Below are 12,889 nucleotides of genomic sequence, written 5' to 3' on the forward strand. Positions count from 1 at the left end.
TCTAATTTCTGGAGGAAGTAGCAGCCACAAAACAATGTAGTTCAATGCTGTCATTACTGAGTCACTCATCCTTTGAGAAATGAAGAGAGAGAAACTACAGGGCTACAGGTAACTCATTCAAATAATAACCTTCATCATTATGTATTTCTTCTTCTCCCCTTACCTCTCTTTCTTTCTACTCTTTTGTCTCTTTCTCCTTCTCACTTAAAGAACACAGTTTTCACCTCAAATTGACCCCCTAGTTGAATCCCAAATCTACCACTTATCAGAGGTAAACTTGGACTGGATATTAATCCCCTCCAAGCCCTTGATTTCTCTTCTTTTACAATATGGGTAATACATATTTGAGGGGAGTATATATTCAGCTCTTCTACTCTTGCTTAATTTTAGTTGGATTATTTGTTCTTATTACTGAAATGTAAGAGTCCTGAGGTACCTGGGTGGCTCAGGCAATTAAGCATCTGCCTTTGGTTCAGGTCATGACCCTGGAGTCCTGAGATCAAGCTCAGCTGGGAATCTGTTTCTCCTTCTGCCCTTTACCCTACTTGTGGTCTCTCTCTCTCACTCTCTTTCTCTGTCTCTCAACTAAATAAATAAACTCTTAAAAAAATAAAGAAAGAAATATGAGTCCTTTTTATGTTCTAGTTACAAATCCATTGCCCCTTTTACCATTGTGTGGCTTTCCTAACCCTTTACTTAACAGCAAAAGGGAAAACAATAGAAAATTCCGAGGTAATGGAATTACCTAATGGAAATATTCTATATCCTGGGATACACAAACTATAGTATTTGTACAACTCATCAAATCTGTATGAATTATACTGTATGAAATTACATCTTAATGGAGCTGATTTTTAAAAAGCAAGGATGATAGTTGGTAAGTTTAAAAATAAGGGACAATATCCTGTATATTTATTAGTAGTATTCTCAATGACACTCATAAAGTTATAAGCATATAGGTACAAATTACACAAAACAAAGTCCTGATCCAAAATGTCCATGGTCTTGAATAAATGAATCCTGCACTAACATACCAAGTAATAACAAATATATTCTCCCTTCCCTTCTCCTTTTTACAAGAACTACTTTGCAAGGATCTATCACAGGGAGATCCTTGTCCTTCCCTAACAGTGTTTTCAAGGCTACATACATAATGCTAGGGCTAGCATCAGTGTATGCGATGAAGTGGGGTTTATGCTGATCAGGAAGAGCCCCAAAACACAGAGTACAAAGACTGCCTTTGCTATAGCCACCTAAGTTTGACTTCTGTTAAAAGCGATCACATTTTTCTCAAAATAGGTCTATCATTTTATCATCGTGATTATGAATACATATTGGATTTGAGTCCCAGATGCAAAACTTTCCAGCTTGTGGATATGTACTCAACATCTCTGTTGCCCGGTTTCCATGCCACCATCATAGACTTACTGTAAGCTTTTAAAAAAAAAAAATTATTTATTTATTTATTTATTTAAGTATTTGAGAGTGTGTGAACAAGAGAGAAAACATGAACAGTGGGAGATGCAGAGGGAGTAGGAGAGGCAGACTTCCTAATAAGTAGGAAGCCCTACTACTGCAGGGCTGATCCCAGGAGTCTGAGATCATGACCTCAATCAAAGGCAGTTGTTTAACTGACTAAGCCACCCAGGCACCCTGAATTACTATAAATTTCATATAAGTTAGTATGTATCAAAGGCTTTGAGCAAGGCCTGGCATACTATAAACAGTAAGCACTAATCTGCAGTCCTCAAAGCAAATATTCCAATAACACATCCAGACCATAGATTTTTTTAGTTATTACTAAGCCTTTCTCTGTTGTACTACATTTTGCCCTATCTCTCCCTCTGAGGATTATTTTGACACTTTAAGGACATAGGCGGTGCTGTTTAATAATTCTGTACAGAATAACTCATGTTATCATAGAACTCTGTAAGCAAGGATCAATTATTTTGCTAGATAAGGAAAGTAAGGCTTAAGCTGTTCAAGGGAACTTTCTAAGATCACTGCAGTCATAACTGAATGAGTTTAGACTCAAACTCCCTTCTAATGTCAAGCCAATATTCTTAGAGTGAGCACTGGTCTTAGACCTGAAGGCCAGGGGAAAAACAAACAAATAAACAAAAAACACATTGTTTTGTTTAGCTTGCTATATTTGTCCAAGTTTCCTGAGGTGCGATGGAAAAAAAAAGAAATAAAAGAACAAAAGTTGGCACCAAAAAACATTTTTTTTTTAAATATTAGAAATAATTAGGAAGGAAGGAGGACAAATGCAAGAAGATGTATATCTTGGCTGACCACAGCATAAAATTGTATTATCTCAGAGAGGCATTAAGTACTACTGCATCTCAGAACGGTGGTGGGGGGGCACTCTTATATTCTAGTTCTCTTTGGTCACCATCCACATTATGACCATTTGCTTTCCTGAACTTCTAGTTTTCTTCACTGGACAATCCAAGATGGAAAAGGAAAAGCCAGAGCAAATGAGAATACCCTTTGGCCACTGAACAGACAAAGCAGTCTTTCCTTGCCATTACACTACTCAAGGAGTTTCTTGAACTCTAATGACCATGGCTTTAACAGCAGCTACTTGGTTCTATGAAGGCAGGGATAGTACAAGCCAATAGTACAGCACTGTGATCAAAAATCAAAGTAAATAATGCATAACCAAACATAATACACCTGATACAAAACTTACTGGCACCATGGCATGTTTACTACCTTTCTCACCTTTCCTTCCTTCAGCAAGATTTCTTTCTCCTCTTTCTTTCTTGCTTTCATTTTTCTATGGTCAGAAGATAAACTGCTTATACCAGTAAACCAAAATAGAGCACATGTTCATGTCATTCTAACAACTCTAGTTCTTGTAATATATTCTTCAAACTTCTTGGCATGGCATATAAGGTCAATCACAATCTAGCCTCTAGATCAATCACATCTTCTTGCTTTATCAGCAATCTATATTCCTAAACATTAATTTTGTTCCTTCCATATCAAATATATCATCAGATTATAACCCAGAGCCACAGTCTTTTCCAACATGAAATAATATTTCTCATTCATAGTAGTGTTGCTTATCTATGACTTAGCTAAATTCAGCTGGATTCAGCTGGTTTTAGATGGGTTTAGCTGGGTGTGGCTAGACTTGCTTCAAGTCTGCTCCATTTGTCTTTTCACTCTATTACCTATGTACACAGAGTAGCTACTATTTATAATATTCTCACATACAGGAATGAAACTCAAGAATGTATGCAGAAACATATGATACCTTTAAGGCTTCTGCCCCTCACAGACTGACAATCACTCCCATATCTATGCCTTGGTCAAAGCAAGTTACATGACCAACTCCCAGACCGGTAGGTTAAGTAGTCATTGCAGCATGGCATAGGATGATAGGAGAAGGAATAGAGATTTTTGAAAAAGAATACAATCTAATCAACCCCCAACTATGTCATTTTCTTTTATGCTTGTGTTTCTTTTACCTTAAGGCCTAGAACGTAATTGAATCAATGAATTCCATTATGAAATAGAGATATCTCTATTAGTAAAGTGTCACTCTTGTTTAAATACATGGCGTTTAGAGACATGTAATCCTTGGTTCAGTATACCCCCTGCCATTTATTAACTTGTGTAAATACTTATTTTTTCTGAGCTAAATTTATCCATGGAAGGGACATGATAATTGTACCTGATTCAGAGTGTTTTAATGATTACACATATATATTACTCAGGTTAGGGTAATTAGTATAACAACAACAACAATAAAATAGAAACAAACAAATCTCAGTAGCTTAACAATATACAAATGAATTACTCATTCACATAAAGTCCAACATAGATGTTTCTATTAGAGGGTTCTTTCTCAAGTGGTAGTTCAGCAATCCATTCTTCTTTCCTCTGTGATGTCATTTTCATCACATCACAACCAAAACTCCCATGAAAGAAGAGAAAATAAGAAATACCAGACATATAAACACATAGACTCAGAAATGGTATACATAGATTCTGCTCCCATTCCATTGATCAAAAGTAGTCACATGACTCCACTTAGAAGCAAGAGAGCTGAGGAATGTAAAGTCTGGCTGAGAAGGTGTTATGGGATGTTAATAGGAATCTTTGATGTGTAACCCTCTCTACCACAGGATATAAAGTGCATAGCTCTTTACACATATTACTGGTACAATTACTTTCCATACACACTCTTCACTAAAGACAGCCAAATATATTGGGAAAGAAAGCATAAAAAAAAAAAGAATGAAATACAAATTAATGGAATGATTGTGGAAGTAATTTATGGTTAGGTAAAGAATTAACTTAGAGACATTTAAGAGAATTTTGTTAACATGTCACTGTTTAGATAAGTGATATTTAAAGGTATTTCAATTTTATCATTTTCCTTTTGTAATGTTCCTGAAAGTGCTCTTAATTTTTAATTGAAATGAACTAAAATTAGTGTTCTGAGAAATTCATAACACATTTTCATTCTCTTAGAAACCATTTCACCAACATCAAGATGTAATTAGAAACTTGCTAGTTTTCACTTATAAAACCAAGCCTGAAAATCATAGATATCCACCTAAAATGTCTCTATAAGGTAGCCATTTACAATAATTTAAAATTATTGTTAATAAGTGTAGACCCATATTTGTTATTCACAGAAAAATTATCATTTAAATTTCTACTGCAATTTTGAAGCAAATTTTTCTCCCAATATGACCTTGCTAAATTCTTCTTTTTTTAATAGTAGTTTTTTTTCCCAAAGATTTTATTTATTTGTCAGAGAGAGAAATAATGAACAAGCAGGGGGAGCAGCAGGCAGAGGAGAAGTAGGTTCCTGGCTGAGCAAGGGGCCAGATATGGGACTTAATCCCAGGACCCTGGGATCATGACCTGAGCTGAAGGCAGATGCTTAAACAGCTGAGACACCCAGGCATCCAATGGCCTTGCTAAGCACTTATAAAGGTTCCTTACTCTGATCTGTTCAAATGACTTTCTCAAGTGCTCATCGGTGGGCAACCACGGGTCTTCACATTACTATTATTCTTTATTAACTACTTTGGTAATAACTTCCACTTATGTAACTGTGAGTCTGAGAGGCGAAACTTTTGCTTTAGAGAACCATACAAAACTTTTGCTTTGTATGGTTTAAGAGTAAGGCATCCAGCCAGGATTCAAAAAGTTCTTTACCAAATCCTCCTCCTTGCAGTGACTGTTCATGTTAGGAGGTAGTATGTGATCATGATATAAATTCCTAGCTAGAAAATTGGTTATCTTCATTCTAGTATACATTCTGCTATTACTAGCTCTGTAATCTTCAGGACAATACAAAGTGCAAAATATTAGCTGATGAAATACTGTTGCACATGTAAATGGGGTGCAGGCATAAAAATGGTTGATCAAGGCCCACTATGCTAAGTAAACTAAGAGACAGCAGATCACAGCGCAGGCTATACTCCAAAATGATGATGATACTACACTACATTTTCAAGACGCCTGATGTATGCCTCAACCTTGAAAAAATTGAAATACAGATCATGTGGCTCTATGAAAAAAAAAAAAACTTTTTGCAGTGCCTCATATTCTTCTTCTGTTTCTTTACTATGAATTGTTATTACTGTAAATATTCTGAGTACATCTCATCCATGTAAACTGAAAGAATATACATAGAGCATTTGAGAAATAGAGTGAGAATCAGGAGCTAGAAACAGGGGCTTTTCTGCAGCTTACATCCAGTCACCTCTGTTATGCTCATCTCTGTGTTTTTCCCTCTATGGTTTACTGAGTAAGTCATCAGACACACAAACACACCCCATTCATGTTTAAGCTTCTGTGTCAATATGTGACTAAAAAATGTTTAGCTAGATTGGACTCAGCATTATTCAAATGAATTACAACACACCATCATATATTTTCCCTGTGGGAATACCTGTGATTGAAGATACGAAATACTATTTTTCAGAGTAGATGTTTTCTTAGATGACCCAGACATGACTATTTTACAAAGAAATGTGTTTTGCCCATGGATAGTTTGTTTAGATAAATAAACTGTGTACTCAAAGTTCAACATCCAGGAGCTGAGCAATTTCTCTTATCTTCAAGAGGATTCAAGCCTGACTTTAGAGTACATGAAGAGGTGGGGGTGAATTGTGTATTACTCAGAGGGCAGATAATGAAGAATGCAACATATTTTTTTCTTTATACTTCATGTACCACCTCAGTGTTCTGTCACCATTCAAAGGACTAGTAAAGAAGCCGTAAGAAAAAAGATGTTTTTGACATAAATAAGAGCTGATTCCTTGACATGTGTTTTAAGAGGAGTCATTTGTAAAACTATATACTTCTCTTGGTTCAACTAACAGACTTGGCCACTGGTTCAGATGGACAATAGCCCACTTCTCAGTGGCTCTTCTGAAGGCAATATAGCATGAAGCTTTAAATCCTTTTGAAAAACATTTCAAGCTTTTATTCATCTATATTACATTTTTTTGTTGTTTAACCACTTACTCTACATGAATACCTTCCCATCTTTTCAGAGAGAATAAGGTGCCACCTTGCTGCAGCTTGAAACACAAATTGACTGGTTAAAACTAATCCCTTAATGTGGGTTGTCCCACCAGTATTTCATATTTATTAAATTGTTTTCTGAAGTTGTGGACTCTGCTTCTTGTTCAGTAGAAACTGTAGCTCAATGGAGGATAACACACACTGCAATAACTAGGGTTTGTTTCTATAAAAATTACACTATTAATCCAAAATTTCCCAAATGGCCCAGGTCAACTCATTGAGTTAAATTCTGATTTGGAAAGAGCTACCTGGTTGGTGCAGTAATTTAAGCACCAACTCTTGGTTTCAGCTCAGGTCATGATCTCATGGGTCTGGAGATCAAGCCCAGCATAGAGCTCTGTGCTTAGCATGGAATCTGTTTGAAAGTATCTCCCTCTCCCTCCAACTGTGCCCCTGTACTCCCTTCTCCTCCCTCACTCTTATTCTCTCTCTCTCTAAAAAATAAATTTAAAACATCTTTAAAAAGAAAGAAAGAAAGAAAGGAAGGAAGGAAGGAAGAAAGAAGGAAAGAAAGAAAAACATTCTGATTTGGAGAACTGTTTTTTCATACTTGGAGAAGCCAAGGATACAATGTTTCTCACGCTAAGACTTCTGTTGTCTGAAAAAATTTTAAGCATGTTGCCGTAATATGAAGAGTTATTACAGTTAACAGTGTAGGTAAATTTGTTTTTATTATAAAAAGATTATATTTACATGTTTAGAGACCCGTTCTTTTTCAAAAGTCTGAAAAAGTAAGCAAACAGTTTTGAAGTATGGAAAAAATTGTGTGAACTCTTTCTTGTTTCTCTGCTCCACTTTTCATACTTTGATAAAGCAATTGTTCTAGGGAACAAATCAGTTTTGTCACTCTACTGATTAAAAGCAAACCAGTGGTTACCCATCATCTAGTAGAAGGGTGTCTGTGCACTGTAACACAGTATAAAAGGACTCCTGATATCTGCAACTCATGTGCTCTACATTTCCTACTCTCTGTGCTTTTCTGAATGATAATCCAGTGCACAAAACTTGAGTTTCTTAATTGTGCCACACTGCTGTATGCCTCATCACCTGGAAACTTGCTGAATATTTGGCTTGACACATCTATCCTTCTAGAACAATCTCAAGCATTAACTCTAATACAACGCAAAAACTTAATCTGTGCCATTACAGCCTTTTAGAATCAGCAAAAGGCTCCTATTATTATTATTATTATTATCATTATTTACTAAATAGAATTTTGTATTAGTGGTTGCCTTCTCTCTTCTGCTGTTATCTCCTTGAGCTAGGCTTTAATCTATGTCTCTATACCCTGCATCTTGCACAGTTCAGTTTACCTATGTGTATGTACACATACACAGCTGAGAACCCAAAAAGGCCCCTGAAACAGTCTTAGTCCTAGTCTGAAGACTTGAGACTCAGGAGATCTGATAATATATAAGTTTTAGTCTAAGTCTGAAGGTCTGAGAACAAGGAGAGCCAAAGATGTAAGTTCCAGATCAGGTCCAAGTCCAAAGGCAAGAGAATAATGATGTCCCAGCTGGAAGACTGAGCAAATTTTCTCTTATTCAGGCTTTTTGTTCTATTCAGGACTTCCACATATTGGATGAGGCTTACTGACACTGGGGAGGGCCATCTTCTTTACTTAGTCTACCAATTCAAATGTCAGTCTCTTCCAGAAACATTCTTATTAGCATAACCAGAGTAATTTTTAGCCAAAATACCTGGGCACCCTGTGTAGTCCTGTCAAATTGACACTGAAAATTAAACATCACAATTGTGTGCCTTTATGCATATGCATAAATATATGCAAATATTTTATATATGGCTGTAAACGTATGTATGTATGTCTGCATATATGTGTATATGTGTGTGTAAAAACTTTCACTCTAAAACTGTGCTTCCAAATTCCTCCTACATGAATTTTTTGAGGAAAAAAAATGAAAACAATTTTCGGATCTTTAGGCATTTAATTATGTAAAAATAGGTAAAAAATCAAGAATTTGTATCCACTACAAAATAGAACTTTGGACTTTTATGATTATCACATTTGTGTCAATTATGTGAATATCAGAATGGAGAAGAGATTCTTAAAAGCCTTCATCCACTCCCATCCTTCCCTAGTACACTCATTGCCATCTCTGGAACTCAAGACCTATTAGCAGGGAGAATCTGTAAAATAGTGTTTTGGGCAGAAACTAAAAAGGAAAGACATCTTTCCCCCACTAAATTGCATTTGTTCTTATAAACTGGTACATCTAGAAACATAATTTAGTGCAGTATGGCTATCTCTATTTGAAGGGGAGAATTCGCAAAGTTTTTCACTTGCTTTAATACTTTGAGCGATCTGAGCTAGTAGTAAAGCTTGATTTACACAGAGGTAAGAATAGAGGCACCTGGGTGGCTCCTGGGGTTAAAGCCTCTGCCTTCGGCTCAGGTCATGATCCCAGGATTCTAGGATCGAGCCCCACATCAGGCTCTCTGCTCAGCAGGGAGCCTGCTTCCTCCTCTCTCTCTCTCTCTCTCTGCCTGCCTCTCTGCCTACTTGTGACCTCTGTCTGCCAAATACACAGAGGTAAGAATATGTGTACAGAAAATCTTAACATGGGCTTACCTACATACAGATATGCTTTGTAAAACATCACTAGCAACACTGCTATTACTAATAGCAGCAAATACCTAACAGTGAATGTATAGAGATATTACTACAGGCAAATATGGTGTAATCACTTTATGTATATTATCTAATTTATTACAGATCTGTGATTTAGGTTATGTTTAGAAGAGAAATTATGTTTAGAAAATTCAGGAAACCTCCTTCAGAAAAGAAATGAAATAAATAGGAAAAGCGAGGTTTCTAACCTAGTCTGAGTACAGCTCTAATTTTAAGTCCATATATAGCCTCTCTCTTCAGCTCAAGTATGTAAGAATTTGTTCACATGGTTTTGTTCAATCTGGGCAATAGAATAGTGACTCAACAGGAAAATTTATCTAGATAAGACATCAATAAGTGACAGTAACTGTAATTTCTTTTAAATTGATGAAAATAACCAAACTTTGGACAGAACAATTGAGCCACACTTTCCAAATTAGAAGTAAACATTGTTTAAGTAATTTGCATACAACAAAGTGTGGAGATCATAGGGTGTGTTCTGTTATAATTGCAGGGTTGTTTTTTTTTTTTTCTCTTTCTCTAGGAAACCAGCCTTTAATAGATATGTCTATGGTTATATTTTATGCCAGTCTATGTACGCTTTATTCAATACTAATCTTTTTTCTAACATGGTCTAATTTGGTATTGATTGTTAATATTTTGAGTCAGTGATCAGATATAGGTATCTCTAAACTAAACTAAATGCAGTGGTTCCAGTTTGGGGCCATTTAAATAAAAGCTTACAGTGGACTTTTTTTTTTTTTTTTTTTTGGTTAACTGATATGTGGGGTTTGATCATTTGAGAAGAAGGAAGCTTCTTCTTATGGATACAGGTTTAGTCATCACATTTTTTAGAGGTGGGATGGTTTTCCTCTGAACTCAAGAAAGCAAGGAGACCTTACTCCTATAAAAGCATGTCTGAGGATGGAGCCTGGGTGGCTCAGAGGGGTAAACCCTCTGCCTTTGGCTCAGGTTATGATCCCAGGGTCCTGGGATTGAGCCCCACATCGGGCTTTCTGCTCAGCAGGGAGGCTGCTTCCCCTCCTCTCTCAGCCTACTTGTGATCTCTGTAGGTCAAATAAATAAATAAAAATCTTAAAAAAAAAAAAAAAAAGCATGTCTGAAGAAAATGCAGAACTCTCATGAGTAAAGCAAATCCCTCATAGTGATATGACTTTTGTCCTACTTTTGTTGAAAAGATTGAAAAAGTAACCAATACAGTACTGTACTGAGAACATTTGACTCCTAGAAAATGTTTACATTGCATTTGCAGAACATGGCTCTTCTTAAAGAACCTCTAGGAACAGAGGAACTATTCCAAGTAGATTTTTTTTCTTCTTTTTTAGCATTTAGTCTTAAAATGCTTATTATGAAAAAAAATTAAGTAAAAAAATAGTGTAAAAGTATGCCCATCTCCCAGATTCAAAAATTTCCAAGATTTTACCTCACCTGTTTTTTTTAATAATTCCTTTTCCTTTTTTTCTTTTGCCTGAAATATTTTAAGGCAAATTCCAGACATCATGGTATTTTATGCTCACATATTTCAGTATGCATCACTAAAAATATGAATTTTCTCTTAAAATTGCAATACTATGATTACATTTAACAAAATTAATTTTAATTCCTTAATATCATTGTGTACTTAGTCTAAAAAAAATCCTTATTTTTTCATAAAAATATTTTACCCATTTTCTGGTTTGTGTAAATGAGTCTCCAAAAGAGTCTTCATATTACATTTAGTCATCTTGTATCTGAAACATCTTTTTTTCTTTTTGGAACTTCTTATTTTGATGTAACTTAAGTTATAGAAACTTACAGAAAAGTTGTAAAATGGTACCATGAAATCTAATATCTTTTTTTTAAAAAGATTTTATTTATTTATTTGACAGACAGAGATCACAAGTAGGCAGAGAGGCAGGCAGAGAGAGAGAGAGAGAGAGAGAGAGAGAGAGAGAAACGAGGAAGCAGGCTCTCTACTGAGCAGAGAGCCCGATGCAGGGCCCGATCCCAGGACCTTGGGATCATGACCTGAGCCGAAGGCAGAGGCTTTAACCCACTGAGCCACCCAGGCACCCTAAAACCTAATATCTTTTGTACAGATTCACTACCTATGGATTAGGTTTTATACCACTTTAAAAATAATTTTTCTGTCAGTTTATTTGTTGATCTATCTACATGTGTAAATATCAATTGTTCTATTTCTGCATAATTTCAAGTTGGAAATGTCCTAGTTTCTTTTACACAAATATTTCAGAGTATAATTCTTAAGAAATAGACATTCTGTTACATAATCACAGCTGAGCTCTCATCCACAAAAATTTCACTTTAACACATACTGTCAACTGATCCACATCCATGCTTGACTTTTCAGTTGATTAATAATATCTCTTTAATTTTTTCTACTCTAGATTTCAATTCAGTATCATGTAACATATTTAGTTGCATGACATTATACTCTGACTTTATATCTGTACCAATTCTTAGCTTTCCTTTTATATCTTCACATTGACTGTTTTTGATGAACTCATCCAGTTAGCTCTTAATGTGAGTTTGTATGATCTTTCATCAGGAGTGAATTTATTGGAAGGAAGGCGCGCCCTCCCCCACGGGGGAGGGGGGACTGAGCTTCTCCCGAGGGGACCCGGCAAAGCCCTTGAGGACTCGCGACTGAACTCAGGGCGACACGTGGCCTCGGGCCGGAAGCCATGGACACCTTCATCCGCTTCACTAACCAGACCCAGGGCCGGGACCGACTCTTCAGAGCCACTCAATACACATGCATGTTGCTTAGATACTTGTTAGAGCCTAAAGCTGGCAAAGAGAAGGTGGTACTGAAGCTCAAGAAACTGGAGACCAGTGTGAGCACTGGCCGCAAATGGTTCAGATTAGGCAACGTGGTACATGCTGTGCTGTGCAGGCGACCCAGGAGAGCGTTCACGCCACTGACCTGGTGCCCCGCGTATGCCTGACGTTAGCCAACGTGAACCGTGTGCTTTATTTCATCTGTGATACCGTCCTCTGGGTGAGGAGCGTAGGCCTTGCCTCCGGCATTAACAAAGAGAAATGGCGAATGTGGGCTGCCCGCCACTACTACTATTGTCTGCTGCTGAGCCTGGCCAGGGACCTGTACGAGCTCTCCCTGCAGATGGAACAGGCTGCACGCGACAGGGTGAGGGCGGAGCAGTCACTGTCTCAGGAGCCTCTTGGGTACAGCGTGGCCGATGAGGAAACAGAATGGCTCCAGTCCTTCCGCCTCCTCTTGTTTCGATCTCTGAAGAAGCAGCCTCCCTTGCTCCTGGACACAGTGTAGAACTTCTGCGATCTCTTGAACCCCTTGGACCAGCTGGGGATCTATAAGTTCAATCCTGGCATCACTGGTCTTGGAGGTCTTGTGTCGTCCATAGCGGGCATCGTTGTCGTGGCGTATCCGCAGATGAAGCTGAGGGTGCGCTGAAGCGGTTTCAGACGGAGACCGGCGCCTGCTTCAACCCCTGGGGATAAAAATATATGTTTATAAAAAATTAAAAATTAATTAAAAAAAAAAAAAAAGACAGCGTCTAGGGTGCGTCTGCGTGAGGCACAGACCACGTCGAGCGGCGCTTAAGGGAGTGAATTTATTGGCTTTACCAATTTATATTCCCACTAACAATGTATCATGGTTTCATTTCTCCACATCCTTGCTAGGACTTGTTATTTTTA

At 37.1% G+C, this 12,889-nt stretch overlaps 1 pseudogene; it reads left to right on the forward strand.

The window, feature by feature from the left end:
* Window positions 1–11,822: 11,822 nt before the first annotated feature.
* On the forward strand, window positions 11,823–12,668 carry LOC116598754 (annotated as a pseudogene).
* The last annotated feature ends 221 nt before the right edge of the window (window positions 12,669–12,889 follow it).

The sequence above is a fragment of the Mustela erminea genome, chromosome 9 (assembly GCF_009829155.1).
Source record: "Mustela erminea isolate mMusErm1 chromosome 9, mMusErm1.Pri, whole genome shotgun sequence".
In the NCBI taxonomy this organism is placed as follows: domain Eukaryota; kingdom Metazoa; phylum Chordata; class Mammalia; order Carnivora; family Mustelidae; genus Mustela; species Mustela erminea.